A 16018-nucleotide genomic window follows, 5' to 3' on the forward strand; every position below is an offset into this window, starting at 1 on the left:
GTTTGTTGGCTTTCAGTCAACTTTACAACTTTTCCCCTTTCTTCTTGCCAGTCCCAGGGACATCCACCTACTAATACATTTTAAGTATTTAATACAAAGACTAATATTCTTAATAAATAAAGATCTTTTGTAAACCAATAATAAAACACCAGGACAAATGAACTAAAAGTGTGAAAAGGCAATTCAGGTAAGAAGAAGATTCATGAGAAAGAGGTAGAGGAGGATAAAGAGAAGGAAGAGAGAGAAGAGGGCAAAATAGCTAGGTAGCATGAAACAACACTCAAGTAATCAAATAAATACAAATGGGTGCTGAATTTTTATCAAAATTATCTAAATGTTCTCAGTGAGTTTTCAGGACAATAGATGCCAGGCTATTCTACTGGTGACAGCATAAACCTAGGCATTGAGGAGGCCATTTAGTAAATACCCTGTTTCCCCTAGGTCTTATTTTCAGAGGATGTCTTATTTTTCCATGAAGAAGAATAGGGTACACATTTATTGTTAAATGAAAATAAAGGAAATGAATTACCTGTATACGGTATGGTAGTACGGTAGTTGTCAACACAAACCAGACAAACTGTGAATCTTACAGTATCAAGAATTTACTCATTTATTCAATGACAATCATGTTATCATCTTCTGGAACATCATCATAACAATCCAGTTCCTGAATTTCCTGGTGAATTTCTTGTGACTCCATTTCTTTCAGAATCAGTGGACCAAATCTCTCATGTTTAGCCTAGGGGGGCCTTATTTTTTTTGGGTTGCCTTATTTTTCACTCAGAAGGAAGCCTGTAAGTAGGTCTTATTTTTGGAGGATGTCTTATTTTTGGGGAAACACGGTAGTATACCAGAAAAAAAACCTTTAACATGGGCGTGCCCACTGACACAATGACTGAGAATTGATCCAAAGGGAATAACTAAGAATGTGCAAAATGATTGGAACCAAGGTGTTCATCACTGTCTGGTTATTCTAGCAAAAACTGAAAAACTCAACATAAGGACACATGTAAGTAATTGTTTTATAGCTTCATAATAGAATAGTTTGCAGTCATTTAAAATGATGCTGTAGAAATAAATTTGTATATATGGGGTTAAATCAATATGCTATTAGGAGAAAAAGGCAGATTATAAAACTATGAATTTTATAGTTATATGTAAATATTATATATATATTCTTAGCACAGTGCCTGATACATACTAAGTAGCTCATACATAGGCAATATACATTGATTAAAATAATGCATTGAGGGGCGCAGCAGAGGGATGGGACTTCTGAAAAGATGCAGACCCAAGTGTCAATAGCTTTGTCTCTTGGTTAGACATATATGATCATTTTTAGTCTGTTCTTTTCAGACTTGTTTATACTTTCTGTTTTGGGGTTAATAGCTATGCCTAATCTTGTTATCTTATCTAATAAAAGAATATATGCAAATTGACCATACCTCCACTACACCCACAAGCCATTCCTATCAGTCAATCAGAGTGATTATGCAAATTAACCCCAACCAAGATGGCTGTGGCCAAAGAGAGCAGGAGGTCACCGGGGGGCATAACTGGCCTGCAAACCACCACAGGCCCCTCACCCAAGCCACCCTACGCCCCAAGGGAACCCCGACCCTGATCTGGGACACCCTTCAGGGCAAACAAGCCTGCCCCTACCCATGTACCAGGCCTTCATCCTATCTAATAAAAGGGTAACATGCAGATTGACCATATTCCAACACACAAGATGGCTGCCCCCATGTGGTCAAAGATCCTGCCCACATGTGGACACAACATGGCCAGCAGGAGAAGGCAGTTGGGAGGGGCCAGGCCTTCAAGGGAGGGCAGGTGGAGGTGATCAACCCTGCAGGGGAGGGCAGTTAGGGGCAAACAGGCTGGCAGAGGAGCAGTTAGACATTAATCAGGCTGGCATGGGAGTGATTAGGGGGTGATCAGGCTGGCAGGCAGAAGCAGTCAGGGGCAATCAGGAAGGCAGGCAGGCAAGCAGTTGGGAGCCAGCAGCCCTGGATTGTGAGAGGGATGTCCCAGATTGGAGAGGGTGTAGGCTGGGCTGAGGGAAACCACCACCTCCCCACCCCCACCCCGTGCACAAATTTCGTGCACCGGGCCTCTAGTATAAAATAACAACAGGTATTAAATGAGAATATAACATAAATTCTACCCACCATTCAAGACCCATCTAAAATTTTAGTCTCTCTCATGAAAACTTTATATACTTCCTGCAGCCTGCTGTTCATTCTCTTTATATAAAAACACATGTATATCTCTTCTATCAATGAGTTTTATTAAGCTCCAGAATAAGAAGAGCATCTATGCAACTGTCTGAACATTTGCCACTTGGATCCAAGACCAGGGTCTCCAAAGACTATACCTGGTGCAGGGTTTGCACCAAGAAAGTATGCAGCCAGCCTTTTGGAAATCAGTCTCTAACTCCCACCTGCATCCACCAGGGAGGCTGAGGCAGATGCAGGAATTACTGTGAGAGACTTCCCACAGTTCATTCTGGGTACAGCCAGAGAGAAGACTATTGGAGGGACAAAGAAAAGGGATCATGAAGCACTTAGGAACCCATTACACAAACTTATGACATATCCACAATCTCTTTGAGGTGGGAACTCAGCAGACACCTCACTAAATGAAATACCTCATTTTCATTCATGTGAGAAGGAGTCAAGCTAATGAAATTTGGAACAAAGTGGTCCCTAGATTTCAGACTTCAGAGACACAAAAATACCTAGTTAGCAGACTTCTTCTTACTGCTTCTTTTAAACCTAGATAAAACTTTGTAGAGTTTTTCTTTTTCTCATAAAATAAATTATTAATACTTAAACCCAAAGGACCAATCTTTCCTGAAGGATAATTAATGTCTCTTGCTCAAAGAAAAATTATACACCAAATCCACCACATAGCGTCTGATCTAATTCTTGGTGAGGAGAAAAACTACACAGAACCACAACAAGGTCAAGGTCAACACATCTGCTGAGGTCTGAGCACCGCCACATCTTCCAAGCACTAGAAGCTCATCAGAGCTGCAGTCAAAAGCATAATTTGTAAATCTCTATCTGCTAATGGAACAGAAAACAGGAAAAAAACTCATCTGCTTTTCCTGTACTGTGCCTTCTAAGCATTTAAAATTTTCATTAAAATGAAATTCATATCATGTAATGTAAACCATTTAAAGTGAACAATTCAACAGCATTGTGCAAGCACCACTTTTATCTAATTTCAAGACCCCAAAAGCAAATCTTGTACTCATTCAATGGTTTTTCCTCATTCCCCTTACTCCCAGCCCCTGGCAAACACCAATCTGCTGCCTCTGGATTTTCTTTTCCTGGATATATACATAAATGGGATCATACAATGTGTAATCTTTTGTGCCAACCTTCTCTCATGGAGCATGTTTGCATGGTTCATCCATATTGTAGCATTTGCCAATACTTCATTCCTTTTTCTGGCTGAGTAAAACCCCATTGAAGGGTTGACCATATGTTGTTTATCTGTCATCTGCTGATGGATATTGTAGTTGTTTCTACCGTTTGGCCATTGTGAACAATGCTGTGATGAACATGTGTCTGCATGTGTTCGGTACATGCACTTGAGCACTTAATTTCAGATATTTGGGGTATATGCCAAGGAGCAGAATTGCTGGGTCGTATGATCAATCTATGATCAACTTTTTGAGGAACCTAAGCATATTTTATATGTCACAGAAACACTATCATTGTATTCCACAGATAACTATTAAGTGTAATTACTGGGCCATAAAATGAAATGCCTTCTACTTGTTATCACAGTCCTTTTCGTCTTTAGGTTGCTTTGTTGATTTAAAAAGCAGGTTCTTTAGCCTTTTCTCTTTGCTTTCCATATCCAGTTGAAATTTTCTTTTAATTAATATCCCTGACCTTGAGAACACTGGTTATGTGTAAGTTGGTCAATAGACAGGCATTCTTTGGTACAATCACAACCTCCAGGTTTCATTCTTAAACGGCCCCTCCAAGTCTCGAGTTATTTGGGAGGATGATCTCATGGCCAGCAGAGTCATGGACAGGGATAGGGTTGGGGTCAGGGTCAGGGGATTTGAACCTGAAAAATCTGGGCTTGGCATCTACAACATCCAGACCTTCCATTTTGAGCCTCATACCAGCACCACAATCCACCATGGTAGATTCTAGCCAAAGAGACGGCCTTAGCCTCTCCCTCTCTCTCACTGTGTTAGGAGTCTCAGCCATGCAGCAGGTGAGCACCCTCATTCTGTGGGGCACTGTGTTACCAACTCTAGGCCCACAGACTTCGTGTTCAACCACTGATTACAATCAATTGGATTTGGAGGGAGTTAGCAAATCTCTCTCTGCATTTATATATTTATTTATTTAGATATTTTTATTGATTTCATAGAGGAAGGGAGAGGGAGAGAGAGAGAAAGAGAAAAAGATAGAAAGATTAACATTGAGAGAGAATCCTTGATCAGCTGCCTCCTGCACAGCCTCCTACTGGGGATCAAGCCTGAAACCTGGGCATGTGCCCTTGACCAGAATCAAACCTGGGACCCTTCAGTCCATGGGCTGATGCTCTATCCACTGAGCCAAACCAGCTAGGACATCTCTCTGCATTTAAAAAGGTTTGTATCTTTGAGCCACCTCTAGGAATTTATCTATACATACACATGGGCAAAGATGTTTTATTGCAGCATCTTATAGAGTCATAAAATTCAATAAACAAAGTTTTGTGTCAGTTCTTCAGTGTACAGCACCCTCTCCCACTGGCCAGGGGACAGGCCGCAGGAGCAGGGCACTGGAGGTACAAGAACATGCTTCCTAGAATGCACACCTGGAACCTCAGGGCCAAGGCAGCTGGGTGGGAGTGGCAGGAGGCACCATGGGACCCAGGCAATGGATATTCATGCATCGTACAAAAGCATGGAAAATGCTAGACAGGTGTGGGTGTACCATGCACATCAGATTAAACTTAGCTATGAGTAAGATCAGATAAAATAATTGTGTGTGCTGATAAGAAATTATCTCCAAGAGACTTTACATAAGGTACAAAACAGTATTCATTATTTATCCTTAAAAAGCTCACACAGACATATAGAATTGAACATATAAATTCTACATGTATCACATTGTATGTGTATATCCAATGATAGGTTGATGGATGTACATACAGTATATGCTTATAGATGGACAGATTGTTGCTGGAAAAATATATGGCAACCTGATAGTTGTAGTTGCCTTTAGAAAATAGAACTACTTTTATGGTATGTTTTTCTTGTTTTAATTTTTTTTAACTGCAAGCACATATTTCTGTTTTCCAACTTTCTTTAATTAATAAAATGAAATGTACATTAACCATAAGAAAGATAAAATGTATTATTTGTTTTTTCCATCAAATGCCATATGCCTTTCTGATTGAAGTGACATTTTCAAGCATTTCCGTCGCCTTCAAAGGCCCCTCGGCACTAAAATTAAATGCATCAATAGGTAGTTATCACATCCCGGATGTTAGGGGATTCACAAGGCAAAAGTTCTCGCCATTTTGCTGCCAAGGACGTTACAGTTCAGGATGGCTCTGAGGCTTCAATCTCCGCTTCCTGTCACTCCCTGGGTCTGACTGCCTCAGGCTGTGGCAGAAGGTAGGCAGGCACAGCTGGTCAAGGTCGGCACACACAAAAAGCTCTGCCCAGGATGTTACCTCTTCAGAAAAGAAAACACAACTGTCTCATTGGTTCTCTCTCTTATTTTATCCCCAAACCTCTTAACATTTCATAAATTCTCCTAAACATTTTTTTTTCAAGGCAAAACATTCCTCTTAATTACATGCATCATCTCATCAGGGCCAGCTACGCGCATAGGCAGAAGAAATCAGACTGAAATGTAACAAGAGCTCTTCGCAGTTTCTCTTAGAAATTAAAGGCTGTTTTCGGCTCCATTTAAAATACAGATTTTCCTGAGTGGATCCCCTCTTCCATCTGCTGTACACCTTGTTCTGTTATGGCTAAAATATATTTTATTGATTTCTTACAGAGAGAAAACGTCGATGAGAGAGAAACATCTACCAGCTGCCTCTTGCACACCCCCTACCAGAGATGTGCCCGCAACCAATGTACATGCCCTTGACAGGAATCGAACCTGGGACCTTTCAGTCTGCAGACCAACGCTCTACCACTGAGCCAAACCGGTTTCAGCATACACTAGAAGGGTTTTAGATAGCTCAGTGAACCAACCATTAAAATAGCAAAAACAAACAGGCTTGTGTGTTTGCTGAGAAGAAAATGGAGCCACGAAAGACTTGACATTCTTTAGGAATAACCACTTCTGGGAGCCTCCTTCTCCTGCACATAAGAGGAAGTTATCCGGAGGTCAGTTGGGAAGCCTAAGGGACTTGGTTGGAAAGTTGTAAGGAGGGGATTCTGATAAAAGGGGAGTGTGTGGAAGGCCACCTGCCTTCTTTATCAAACTTTCGACTTACGGGAGACTTAGGGGAGTGTCGAATGCAGTGCCCCTCATTATTCCTAGACCTTTCCAAACAAGTCTGTGCATGTGCAGACCCCCAGGTGTTTTCTGGAATCCTTATGCTTAATCCCTGGATGCCCTTGTCTAGCGTAGAAAGCAAACATAAGTCCTCCCAAGATTACTCAACCTATTGATGTACCTAAAGATGAAAATTCCAATAAAGGCCCAAGGAGGCAGGCAATAGAGGCTGCTTTGGCCACGAGAGCTGGGCAAGCCCCTTAGCTCTCTCTTTCACAGTCAAACTGTGTCTGAGTAATCTGCTCATCTATCATTCAGGGGCTGCTGGTCAGGTCTGGCAGAGGTCAACGCCTTGAGGGCTGAGTGTAATTGCTTTGAGTCTGGGCTACCTACTGGACCTCACTAGAACTCTTTACTAGTTCTTTAAAGCCCAGTCTCTGAGGTTCTGAAATGTAATAGCCCAAGATTACAAAGTCCCAACTCCCTTTTCTGTCTTGACTAATCTTTCTCCTTCTTTGCGGTGTGAAGTGTCAGAGGGCTTTCACTGCCATCTCGTGGACAATGTGTAGAAGTGCTCTGACTTGAGAAGACCTGGCATGGAGACGAGTGTGATTAATGAGTTTTATAGTTGTGAAATTAATCGGAAAGGATCACATGGGAACATAAAAACCAAACGGGTGAAGAATGCACATCTTTCAAACGCCCCCTTTCTGACCCCTCAGGAGAGCACATAATCTTAACTGTCCTGTAATCCCATCCCCCTGCTGTCTTCTCCCACCTTCATGTAATCTTTTATTTTTTATTTTTTATCATATAATCTTCCTTACAGTCCCTCCTTAATCTCAATACTAGAGGCAGCCGATCAATGAATCTCTGTCATCACTGATGTTTCTATCGCTCTCTCCCTTCTATGAAATTAAAAAGTATATTTTTAAAAAAGAAGTAAAAGTTCACATGATTCTGGAATAGTAGCTAACAGCAGAGTAAATCAGAAAACTCAGTTTGTTTCTTTTGGGTTAACTTCCTTTGTCATTTTCCCATTAGTAAAGCAAGTGAGACATTAAATATACAGCTTGCTCAAAATCATCTTCTTCTATAATAAATACATAAAAAGTGGTATGGGACATGACACCATAAATGAGATCATTTTTTCCCTACCAAAACATATTTAGCTACATAAATAAATGATGCCTTTCACAGCAGTCAGTTTGGGTGATGATATGCTGCTGGTACACACAACATACTAAAAGTCGTAAGCCTCTGTTAGTCCCCAGCCCCAGTGCCTTAACCTGCTGGCTGACCTTTGCCCACTGGAAAGATGGGACCTTTCAAAGGAGTATAGCCCATAAATGGTCATATCTGATGTGAATAGGGATGAGTTCTAGGCCCTTCATGTCTGCCAAGTCACATCAAACATGACCCCACCCTACCTATATTGTGTTTGATGACTATTAAATTTAGGGTCAGTCCTACAGTTGTGTAGGACCCATGCCCCCTCCCACTGACGTGGTGTCCTCCTTTTAAACTCTGACCTGGGTGGCTCAGTGTAGTAGGTAATGTATTAGGACCACTACACCCCCACCCCCATATTGACAGGGATAACTTTTAGCCAAGTTTTCACTGCATAACCCTACATTGATTGAACTAGGAGTAGGCACTAGATACAAGCTGGATAAGTCAGTCACTTCACTCTATTTTATTTTAAATTTATTTATTTATTTATTTATTTATTTATTTATTAAAATTGATTTTAGAGAGAGAGAAGGAGAGAGAGTGAGCGAGAAATATCGATTGGTTGCCTCCTGCATGTGCCCTGAGTAGGAATGGCCACACCCTGGATATGTGCCCTGATTGGGAATCAAACCTGCCACCTTTTGGTGCCTGGGACATTGCTTCCACCAACTGAACCACACTGATCAAAGCTTCACTATCAATTTGGGACTGAATAAAATAATCTAATTTTAGTGAAGAATCTCTCTCTCTCATTTTGTTATTTCTCACCAGAGGATATTTTCCCATTGACTTTTTTAGAAAGAGTGGAAAGAAAGGGAAGAGAGAGAAACATCTATGTGAGATAGTTACATTGATTGGTTGCCTCCCACATGCACCCTGGCCAGGGATGGAGATCTAGCCTGCAACCAAGGTATGTGCCCTTGACCGGAATCGAACTGGAAACTCTTTACTAGTTCTTTAAAGCCCAGTCTCTGAGGTTCTAAAATGTAATAGCCCAAGATTACAAAGTCCCAACTCCCTTTTCTGTCTTGACTAATTTTTCTCCTTCTCTGTGGTGTGAAGTGTCAGAGAGCTTTCACTGCCATCTCGTAGTTCATGGGCAGATGCTGAGCTACTGAGCCAAACCAGCTAAGGCTATAGAATCTCATTTGAATGGAGGAGCTGCAAAATCTGGAACTGTAGGAGGCCATCTTCAACATTAGGGAATTGCTATCAACAGCATTTCCCTCCTCTGCCTTCATTGTTATCAGCGAAGAATAGAGGGAAAAAAGCAGACTGTTGTGGATGACCTGCTGTTCTGCCATACTGCTAGCATTATTGGAATAAATGTTCATAAAAAAGAAAAGAAAAGAAAGAAAAGGATGAAGGAGTGAATGAAAGAGCTTGGTGAGTGAGAGGACTGAAGCAAAGAGGAGGTAGAGAGGAGTGACAGAATTTTCCTGGCAGAGACTGAGTGCCCAAGTCTAACCCATTCCAGAATTTCAATAGCACTCCTACTACTTATAGTAAGAATCTCTTCTTTTCTATTTAAGCCATTTGTTTCTTGCCACCAAAAGAGTTTAAATCAATATCCCCAAGGTCCTTGCATGCCTTCTGACAAAGTTATAAAAGGAAATGTCTTCAGAACCAGTTAAGCCAATCACAAAATCAGTTTTACTACATTATAATCACCTTTGATGAGTTTTGTGACCTTTAATATAGCAAATATTCAGAACATTCTTACTCTGTGCAATGAACAGAACTTGCCAACCACAGGAATGCAAAGATTAGTAAGAGTTAATAGTTTCTTTGGGAGAGGAAACAACATACAAAAAATAATAATAAATAATAAATTCTATGACAGAAGTATGAGTAAAGTGGTTTGGAACAGAGAAAAGAGAGCAATTTCCTTAGATTGAAAAAATAACTTTATCAAATACTGAAATGCTAACAGCATTCTGAGAAGGATATTATGATCTGGAGATACCATGCAGTACAAAATATAATCTCCTACTTCAAGGAGCTTAGGTTTTATCATAAAGGAAATGTAAGTGCAAGTGTGTTTGGCAGTCAAAGGAGCATATAACCATGTATCAATATTTTTTTAATATAATAAATCTTTATTCTTCAGATTATTACAGGTGTTCCTTTTTCCCCCTCCATAGCTCCCCTCCACCTGATTCCCCACCCCATGCCATGCCCTTACCCCCTGCCACTGTCTTCATTCATAAGTATAAGACTTTTGTCCAATCTCTTCCCGCACCCCTCAGACCCCCTTCCCCCTGAGAATTGTCAGTCCACTCCCTTTCTATGCCCCTGATTCTATTATATTCACCAGTCCATTCTGTTCTTAAGATTCTTTATTCACTTGATTTTTAGATTCACTTGTTGGTAGGTATGTATTTGATGTCTTTTTGTTGTTCATAGTTTTTACCTTTACCTTTTTCTTCTTCTTCCTCTTCTTAAAGAATACCCTTCAGCATTACATGTAATCCTGGTTTGGTGGTGATGAACTCTTTTAGCTTTTTCTTGTCTGAAAGCTCTTTATCTGACCTTCAATTCTTAATGATAGCTTTGCTGGGTAGAGTAAGTTGGTTGTAGGTTCTTACTGTTCATCACTTTGAATATTTCTTGCCACTCCCTTCTGGCCTGCATAGTTTCTGTTGAGAAATCAGCTGGTAGTCGTATGGGTGCTCCCTTGTAGGTAACTAACTGTTTTTCTCTTGCTGCTTTCAAGATTCTCTCTTTGTCTTTTGCCCTTGGCATTTTAATCATGATGTGTCTTAGTGTGGTCCTCTTTGAATTCCTTTTGTTTGGGGTTCTCTGTACTTCTTAGACTTGTAAGTCTATTTCTTTCACCAGGTGAGGGAAGTTTTCAGTCATTCTTCAAATAGGTTTTCAGTATCTTGCTCTCTCTCTTCTTCTGGCATCCCCATAATTCTGATGTTGGTAAGCTTGAAGTTGTTCTAGAGGTTTCTTACACTATCTTCAACTTTCTGGATTCTCTTCTCCTCTTGGTTCTCCAGAGGAGCGTTCTTTGCCTCTTTGTATTCCAAATCTTTGACTTGATTTTTGTGTTCCTCTAGTCTGCCTTTGGGTGTCTGCATAATATTTTTTTATTTCAGTCAGTGTATGTTTAATTTCTAGTTGGTCCTTTTTCATATCCTCGAGGGTCTCATTAAATTTATTGGCCTTTTCTAGGAAATTCTTGAAAAACCTTATAACCGTGATTTTGAACTCTATATCCAGGCCTTTGTTCTCCTCCATTTCTTTCTTTTGAGATCTGTTTCCTTGTCTCCTCATTTTTGCTGCTTCCCTGAGTTGGTAGGGTGGCATTGAGTGTTTGGTGTCCTATATGGGCCAGTGGGTCAGCCTCCCCAGTTACCAGAGGTGGACACTCTTGGTGCACCCCTTTGTGGATTGTGTGTACAGCCTTGTTGTAGTTAAGTCTTGATTGTTGTTGGTATCATGGGATGAATTGACCTCCAGGCCAATTGGATGTGAGTATCAGCTGTGTCTACACCAGGATACCTTCTGTATTGGAGACAGTCTTATAGGATCAGACTTGCAAACTTGCAAAAGCCTCTGTGCTCAGCTTGGATGGGGCAGAATCTCAGGGCTGAACCAATAGTCTTGGCTTTCTGTCAGCCCTGCCCTTGTGCGCTCACCTTAGACTTCTGCCTTCCACAGATCCTCTGAGTTTCTGCCTGATAGTCCAGATTTCCCCTGTAAGAGTGTGGGTGCCCCAGGGGCTCACCCAGAATTGGGTTGGGTCTCTGTATAATATTTTTATTTTTATTTTTTAATATATTTTATTGATTTTTTACAGAGAGCAAGAGAGAGGGATAGAGCGTTAGAAACATCGATGAGAGAGAATCATCGATCAGCTGCCTCTTGAACACCCCCTACTGGGGATGTGCCCACAACCAAGGTACATGCCCTTAATTAGAATCGAACCTGGGACCTTTCAGTCCACAGGCCAATGCTCTATCCACTGAGCCCAACCGGTTTCGCCGTATAATATTTTTAATCCCAGTGCAGTTGGAACTGGGATTCAGTGCAATCAGGAGGTTCCAACTCCTGCTATGGAGATGCTTCGGCAACCTCCTCCATAGTCAGACCTCTTTGCGTGCACTCACTAGTGCATGAGCACCTCTAGACCCTGCCCGCTGCGGCTCCCGGCTCCCTCAAATCTCCCAGTCTCTGAGTCTCCGGGTGCCTTTCTTTACAGTCCAGACTCTACCTGTATGAGCTTGAATCCACAGGGTTTCAGCCAGGGTTGGGGTTCAGTGCAGCCAGAACTGGGGTTCAGTGCAGTCGCGAGCTTCCTTTCTCTTCCCACCAGCCAGGCACTTGGCTGCCCTTCCTCTCCGTGAGCGTGTCTCTCTACCTCAGCGCTTTGTGGCTCTCCTGATTCTTGAGCCTCTCTCCTTTCTAGTTGTAGATTTTCCACTCAGCCAGCTTTCCTGTGGTTTTTCCGTTTTGTCTTTTAGTTGTTGTTTTGAAATTGTTGTGTGAGGTGGCAGTTTAGGAGCTTACCTAGGCCACCATCTTTGTTTCTGTCAGTGGTATTTTTCTTTCATCGACTGGCATATTTCACTTAGCATAGTATTCTCCAGTTCCATCCAGGTGGCTGCAAATGATAAGAATTCCTTCTTTTCTATGGCAGCATAGTATTCCATTATGTAGATGTACCATAATTTTCTGATCCAGTCATCTGCTGATGGGCCCCTAGACTGTTTCCAAATTTTAGCTATTGTAAATTGTGCTGCTATGAACATAGGGGTGCATATATCCTTTTTTATTGGTGGTTCCAGTTTCTTAGGATATATTCCTAGGAGTGGGATTACTGGGTCAAATGGGAGTTCCATTTTAAGTTTCTTGAGAAAACTCCATACTATTCTCCACAGTGGCTGCACCAGTCTGCATTCCCACCAGCTGTGCACTTGTCGTTTGTTGATTTGTTGATGATAGCCATTCTGACAGGTGTGAGATGGTACCACATTGTCGTTTTGATTTGCATCTCTTGGATAATTAGTGACTTTGAGCATGTTTTCATGCAGCTCTTGGCCTTCCTTCTGTCTTCTTTAGAAAAGATTCTATTTAGGTCCATTGCCCAACAAATAATTGAATGGGTGATGGCAAATTTGATCAGACTTTTCCTTTTAAGTGCCAAAGAAGTGCTGATTTCAATGAGTGCTTCATTGCAAGTAACATTGCAAATAAACCTATTGTCCTGATGTCTAAACACTCTCTCTTTTTTTCTTTGTTTTCAAGTCTACCTTAGTCTCTTCCAAAATGTGGGATGGATATAATCCTTTGGTCCTTTGAGGTGAGAAGTTTGAAGGATTCACATTATCTTGCTTTGTCGTGCTAATCAGCTTACCTTTCTTCATGTTCTCTCACCTATGGCCTCCTCGCTTTTCTGTCCGTCACTGATATCCCCTCCTTCTCTCTTTAGGCTGGTCTCAGCATGTTTCCAACATCTGTTATGGTTTAGAGGGACTCTTTCCTAGAAATAGTTCTTTCGGGCCATTATATAAATTTCTAGTAAAAGCAAATGAATGAATATATAGAAAGAAACGACATTTCACAAGGAAGTTGCCCTGGAAGTGGGCTGTTGTTGAAAAAAAAAAAAAAAAAAAAAGACATTTGCCTGTTATTTAGTCCCAGAAGTCTGATCATTCCTGCCCAATCAGGACTTCCCATCACATTGTCCGCTTTGCTGTTCCATCCTCTGTGGACCGTGTGGGTTACAATATGTACATTGGCACTTGTTATACCGCAAGTGCAAACAGCTGGCTCTCTTGCTGTTCATCCAGTGCCAAGATATTATTCCTCAGAAGGCCTTTTAACTGCTTTTGCAGTTAGTAGCTTCAGTGACTGGGAAATCAAACATTTTATCTGGTGGTTTGTTAACTTAAGGCTATTTTCCAGATGTTTTCTAGAGAGGTTCCTCTTGACGCTGATTTGTGGCGGCGTTGATGTTTTCTTTCTATAGCATTTTATTATTTTTGAGCAGTGAAATTTAATTTAGTTAGGGGAAATGTCTTTTCCAAACTCTTTGTTTCTGATGACACACAGTTATTTTGTGCCTGGTGTTAATCCCACAAACTATAGGACTTGGCTCGATTATAGACATGACTAGACAGTAGAAACTTTAGAAGAACCGCTGCGCCAGACTTCCACGTCTATCACGGCTACCAGATACGCTCATAGATTACAGGCCCAGGGAATTTCAAGGCCGGGAGGGATTTTTTACTCAGATAACTCTTTAGTCATAAAGCATAACTGGAACTCATGGATGCTAAGTGATGGCCACCCATCTAGTTGCTAGAAAGATCAGAACCAGAACCCAGGTCTCCCAGATACAGGGGAAAGGAAACCTTTGTTCTATGCCTCGGGTGGATCTACCCATGTGGCTCCACTTTCCTGTCAGCTGCCCAAGGTTGCCAAATAAGTTAGCAAATAAGTCTCTTGACAGCCTTTTGAAGAGGCAGGACAAGCTCCTGTGCCCGTCTTCAGGAGAGAGCATCCTTTCTCAGTGACCAGCCCAGTGACGTGCCTCGTGGCCAGCCCTCCCTTCTTGCAGCCTTGCACAGAGTTACCTCACAGTGCAATGACTCCTGTGCACATTTTGCCAGGAACCATTTTTACTTATTGAATCTACAATCCCTTTTCTCTGCCCCGCCCCCCCCCCCCCCCCCCCCTCCACCCTCTCCTACCACACAAACCTGTCCAGGGCCTCTCCTAGTTTTGTGATCATCTGCTTCTCCATCTATCAATATATAAGTTCAGTACGCCGTTATGCTAAAAAGTGTTGGGGGGTTGGCAGTGGTTTACAAAGAACCCAGGGTGGATGTTACTGACAACAGGAAGTGTATATGGAAAACACCAATACTAAAAAAAAAAGCAAAACAAAACAAAAAAAAACTTTAAAAATGAAATATGACAGCCTATAATCCAAACCCTCAAAAACTTACCAGAAATTCTCATAAAACTGCAGGTAAGCTTACATTATATCACACAAGTTTTAAACTCTGGATCTGGGCCGAAAACATCACCTGCTTTTTAAGTCTTCAAACAGACACAGAAGAGCCACAGAATGATACAACTGACCAGCAAAACACTTTAAGATTTAGTTGTAGTCTATAGACTGTCAACTTGGCGGTAACTGGTAAAGTAATTTGTGGTCTCTTGTTGTCTGTGTTAATTAGTGGTAGGTAGTTCTCTGCAGCCAGCCTTACTGGGAAAACTGAAACACAGCTGCCGCTCTGTAAACCGTGGAGTGAAATCAGCAGCACCCAGGGAAGAACAGGAAGGCCCCAGAATAGCGCTTCCTCCAGTCCCGCTTGCTTTCCCTACTGGAGTCTCCCCTCTGGGCTTATGGTGATTCATGGAGGGCAGAGGACTTGGGGCCCAAAGGCACAGCAGGGCAGAGAGGAGCCCGAGCTTGCTGAATTGGACCAGACGAGTCAACAGTAGGCAGAAGAGGCCTGGAATATGCGCTTCAGAGTCTGAGTTAAAAGTCGAGTTCTAACTTTCGATTCAGGCAGTGTGAGCTGTTTGTGACAGAGGTCACCACCCTTTTCTATTCTTTCCATTTCTTTAAAAAATATATATTTTTAAAGAATGCTTCATGAATTTGCATGTCATTCTTGTGCAGGGGCCATGCTAATCTTTGTATTGTTCCAATTTTAATATATGTGCTGCCGAAGCGAGCGAGCACCTTTTAGGGGACAATTCCTGTGGATTGTAGACCTGGAAATTCACACTTGTAGGCGTTATTCTTTGCACCTCCCAACTGAACCCCAAACCACCGACATTTGTATTCAGATAAAATTCCATTAAAACAAATATCAAGTAATGACTTTATCAAGAGAACCAACACCAGGACTTTTAATTAGTAAAACTGGTGTGTGTGTGTGTGTGTGTGTGTGTGTGTGTTGGTACAAAACTGGGGAAAAGTGAGAGTGATAATGTCATGAAAAGGCACTTTTTAGCCTGAGAGGGGGTTGTTGCCAGGCCATTTATACTTCCCTCGTTCATTACTTAGTGATTTTGGAAAAAATACAGGGAGAGACCTTAGCAACAACACTCTTCATGTGTCTCTCCCCCCCATTGTGCTCTGTCTCCCGCTAGTCTTGGGTCTGGATTACTGTTAATAGTGTCCCAATTTACTTTTATGCCTCTATTTATCTAACACATCATGTCAGAGTAATCTCCTCAGAACATCTGACTGATGGTGCTAATTGTTTAGTCATCAATGCTTGGTCACATTTATTGAAATCTTCTCTTTTCCCTTAGTTCAGCATTCAACACCACCCAGA

This window comes from Pipistrellus hanaki (genome assembly GCF_964339955.1).
Source record: "Pipistrellus hanaki genome assembly, chromosome: 1".
NCBI lineage: Eukaryota > Metazoa > Chordata > Mammalia > Chiroptera > Vespertilionidae > Pipistrellus > Pipistrellus hanaki.